We start from the raw sequence: 4,613 nt of genomic DNA, 5'->3' as shown, positions 1-4,613 counted from the left end.
GTTAACTGGCCTGGAAACCTCCTGCAATGGCTAACGTTAGTCAGGCAGACAGATATATTACGCTCAACAACGTTATATATAAAAAATGAAAGAGTTAGGAAACGTTTGTCCATACAGTTCACGGAGAAGAAGTGGGTCAACGAGCCCACTCAGTGTCCAGAGATGACATCCCCACACATTTTTTCCTACCTCACTGAATCACCAGGTAATGCAGAACTATGACAACGATTCCTTTCTCTGTCGTTTTAGTTTAGCGCTGTGAAACAAAACAAACTGCCAAGGCTCTGTCCACCTCAGGTTAAATGAGGGTGGAAATGTCTTTCTCTCTCTTTCACACACACACTCACTGTCATCTTTCTGCCATCATTCTATCAATAAATACGTAAATATGACTTGTATTCCCTCATGTGTAATCAGATTTATTTTATAAACTCAGGAATACTCACTCCTGTTTTTCGTATTAGCGCCTATAGAACACTGAGGCCTTCTCTTTTGTTTTCACCGGCGAGGAGGCACAGCCTTTTAGTGACTTAGGGTTGCTCTCTTCTATAGGTTGTACTGGCAACAGAAGTGATTGACATGGCAACCGTCCAATAATCGTGTAGCTGACGCCCATGACCCCACTGTGATTGGTCACTGTTCGGTATATAAACTGTTCTTGCGTGTTTCCTCTTCCTTTCACGTGACCCTCTTGTGCGTGTTAAGGAGTTTCTCTCGCACTTTCAGAAAAAAAAATGCTTAGTTTTTAATTATACCAGGTTGGATATTTGGCTTCATAAGATAACCTATTATAGCAGCACCTAAAAATATGTTTGCGGGGTGACGTCATCTGGTGCGGCCTGTGTTACTTAGCTTTGGCTAATGTTAGCTGTAAACCACATGTGTAACATGCGGGTTGTATTTTCTCTCATGTATATCTATTAACATTTTCCTTCTCGTGGATGCAGGTATCCTTGTCTTTAAACCAGCTGTTTAAGCGATCCTTGGAAGCACTGCAAAGATGCCCAGGGAAGACAGGGCCACGTGGAAGTCTAACTATAAGTCAGTAGGACTTGGATTACATAAGTTAATATTTACACTTATCTTATATTTTAATTGTTTATATTGTAAATATGTAAATTTAATTAATAATCATTGCTTTGTAGCAACTTCTAGATGACTATCCGAAGTGCTTCATCGTGGGTGCAGACAATGTGGGCTCCAAGCAGATGCAGATCGTCTGTCTCTACATAGCAAGGCCGTGAAGCGCAAAGCCATCCGTGGACACCTGGAGAACAACCCTGCCCTGGAGAAGTGAGTTTACTGTTCCTCAACTTTTGCTAGCTTGAGCCATTAGCTTTTACATAGCATGTTAAGTTACAATACAGCCCGTGTGTTACTGCTTTGTCGTTCCCCCTGAAAACAATAACCTGTTTCCTCGTTATACCTGTCAGTAAGCATCCCTTGACTGCGAGGCACGTACGGTTTCAGACACTGAAGCACTTACCTGTTCGTATATATATATTATGATCTGCTCACATATCTTTAACGGATGAATCAATGATTTGACAGGATCCTGTCTCACATTAAAGGAAATGTGGGCTTTGTCTTCACCAAGGAAGATCTGGCTGAGGTCAGGGACATGCTGCTGGAGAACAAGGTATGTGTGAAAGCCAGTGTTTAACACTATCAAAGTTGTAAACTATGAAATCCAGCAATTGAAGCAAGAAAATGACTTTGGAAGGTAGGAAACTGAAGTGCAGCTGTAATTACTAACACTGGAGGAGCCTGCAGTCTATTAATAGTATTTGTAGATCTTGTCAAGATGCAGGATAAGTTACAATGCAGCTTGTGTGGTACTGCTTTTGTCGTTCCCCCTGCAAACACTAATCTGTTTCATCGCTATACCTGTCAGTTGGCATCCCTTGACTGCCAGGCATGTATGGTTTCAGACACTGAATACAAACTAAATTAAAATGTTCCAACCTGCCATTAGGACTAGAATCCAGCCCTAGCAAAGTAGCATACTAAACTTTCCAATACCTCAGGTACCTGCAGCTGCCTGCGCTGGAGCCATTGCCCCATGTGATGTGACTGTGCCAGCACAGAACACTGGTCTGGGTCCAGAGAAGACATTTCTTCCAGGCTCTGGGTATCCCCACCAAGACTGAAATCTTGGTGAGTTTGAACATTATTGACTTGGTACTTGGAATTTCAGTCTGCATGACACATAGGAAGGGTTGCCTCTTGGTGTATAAAAGCTAATAGCCCTGCCTTATTCACGTTACAGACTATACATTAAAATGTTTGCATCACTAAGTTGCACAACACTGGTCTGATAAAGACTGGTGACAAGGTTGGTGCCAGTGAGGCCACACTGCTCAACATGCTAAACATCTTACCCTTCTCCCACGGACTCATCCAGCAGGTTTATGACAATAGCAGTGTTTACAGTCCTGAAGTGCTTGACATCAGGGGCTGCTCTGCATGCCAGGTTCCTGGAGATGAGAGTCTATACTTGCATATAGAAGGCAGTCCCTTTCCCTAAGAGCAACATTCCCTTAAGATCATGTCTGTATTGAACTTGACTAGAGAAATTGTAATTTTTTAAAATTTTTTCTTTTTTTTTTAAAGGGTGTGAGGAACGTTGCTAGTGCGTGTCTGGAGATCGGCTACCCAACTTTGGCCTCTGTCCCCACACCGTCATCAATGGCTACAAGAGTCCTGGCTGAGACAGACTACGCCTTCCCCCTGGCACACAATGTATGCACATCAGCACTTGTACCATTACTTAACATGCAGACTTTAGCTTAAATTTTTTTTTTTGGACATGACCAGGCAACTACTTGCTGTCACTGTGAACTGAAGTTGTTTGTCCTTACAGGTAAAGGCCTTTCTGGCTGACCCATCTGCTTTTGCAGCGGTCTCAGCACCTGCAGCAGCTGCTGAGACTACTGCTGCTCCAGCTGCTAAGGAGGGGGTTAAGGAGGAGTCTGAGGAATCAGATGACGACATGGGCTTTGGTCTGTTTGACCAATAAAAGGACAGCAAACAAGATCTTAGTTGGAGAACACACTATTCAATAAAATCTTTCGGTTTATCTGCCTTGTGTGAATTTCTTTTGTATTAAATTAGTTTCATATGTAAACTGCAGTTGGATTCTGTGCTCCCTTAAAACTGCTGCTTACTGGGTGAAGATCAAGGAAAAAGGTAAGTCCATGATGACAGGATACAAAATGACTTATGGGGGTAGTTGAGAGTAAAGCTTTTTATTTCATATGCTTTCTTTCTCCCCTGGAAATTGAACTTTATCTTCAGTCATTAGCCCAGTAAACAAGCCCCAAGTGTTGTCATGGAGATGACCTAAAGATACAGACTATAGTGGGTTTTTTTTTTGTTCCAGGCCTTAAATGGGTTTAATTATGCTGTGAAAATGGCCTGTTTAACATGGGTCAATGAGAAACTGTTACTGTGCAATCTACTCCCAGTGGACACTCTGAGAACTGCAGTTTTGGGCACTGTAAACATATTAAACATTATTTACAATCTTGTTTAATTGTGTAATTTGTCCAATTGTGCTGTATCATTGAAACTACATGGCTAGTTTTAACAATTAGCTTTTAAATGTGGCAAACTTAGGGACTTTTTCATCAACTTGAGTTAATCAACTGTAGTTCCAGACTTAAGTGTCGGTAGTTATGAAATGTGTTTTAAATATTGTAGGTAATGTAGTATCGCACATCACTTATCCCCCTCAGTGTTGTCATGGAGATGACTTAAACATACAGACTATAGAGTGTGTGGTTTTAAAAAAAAAAATTTGTTCCAGGCCTTGAATAGGTTTAATTATGCTGTAAAAACGACCTGTTTAACATGGGGGTCAATGAGAAACTGCTCTATTGTACAAACTACTCCTAGTGGACACTCAGAGAACTGCAGTTTTGGGCACTTCCTGATTGGATCAACCAGGAAGTTGCTGTGGTGGGGGCTTGGTTTTAAATGATGTTTCCTCTTGCTCCACAAACCCATTTGACCGTGTCTTGTATTGTCTTCGATTACTGTAATTGGGTAACATATTTCAAGTTATTCCACAAGTGGGATGGTACATAATTTCTTCCTCAAAGAAGCAGATGAGTGGTTACGCTTTTACAGCTAGCCAAGGGGACCTTCTTAGATACGGTGGCCAGTACATGATTGGAGTGTGGTGCACCACAGCTGTTTCATTTTGGCTAGTAGTGATGCAGACTGCCCAGTCCCATCCAGCAATTCTCACATCCATCTGGACGAATGTTGTTTTTTTTTGTAGTAAAATAAGTGGCATGGTAACAGCAGAAATAATAGAAGTACAGTTACATGGCTAGTCATAACAGTATAAGTAGCTGTAGTGAAAACAGGAGTTCAAAGAGCAAAACAAGCTCTATTAGATTGTTCATTTTGCAGGCAGGGTGATTGGCAAGTTACACAAACAACATTGAAATACATTTGACAGTGCTGTACACAGGAAGGCCAAACATATAATTGCAGAAACCTCAATACACTTAGAATTTGAGCTGCTTCTGTCTGGCTGTCGACTGATGATCCCAACGGTCAGCCGGAACATGAGGGAGTTAGTATTTTATCCCCTATTCCATACA

General features: G+C 41.6%; 1 pseudogene across 1 annotated transcript; it reads left to right on the top strand.

The window, feature by feature from the left end:
• Nucleotides 1-1,000: 1,000 nt before the first annotated feature.
• Nucleotides 1,001-3,019, top strand: LOC310955917 (large ribosomal subunit protein uL10-like; annotated as a pseudogene). The gene is made up of 7 exons: nucleotides 1,001-1,045; nucleotides 1,146-1,293; nucleotides 1,552-1,639; nucleotides 2,028-2,181; nucleotides 2,300-2,483; nucleotides 2,614-2,742; nucleotides 2,864-3,019. The product of its transcript is annotated as a large ribosomal subunit protein uL10-like (transcript).
• The last annotated feature ends 1,594 nt before the right edge of the window (nucleotides 3,020-4,613 follow it).

Source organism: Echiichthys vipera (genome assembly GCF_963691815.1).
Source record: "Echiichthys vipera genome assembly, chromosome: 13".
Classification (NCBI taxonomy): Eukaryota; Metazoa; Chordata; class Actinopteri; order Perciformes; family Trachinidae; genus Echiichthys; species Echiichthys vipera.
Note: the sequence above shows the minus strand (reverse complement) of the source record. Positions and strands in the feature narration are given on the sequence as shown.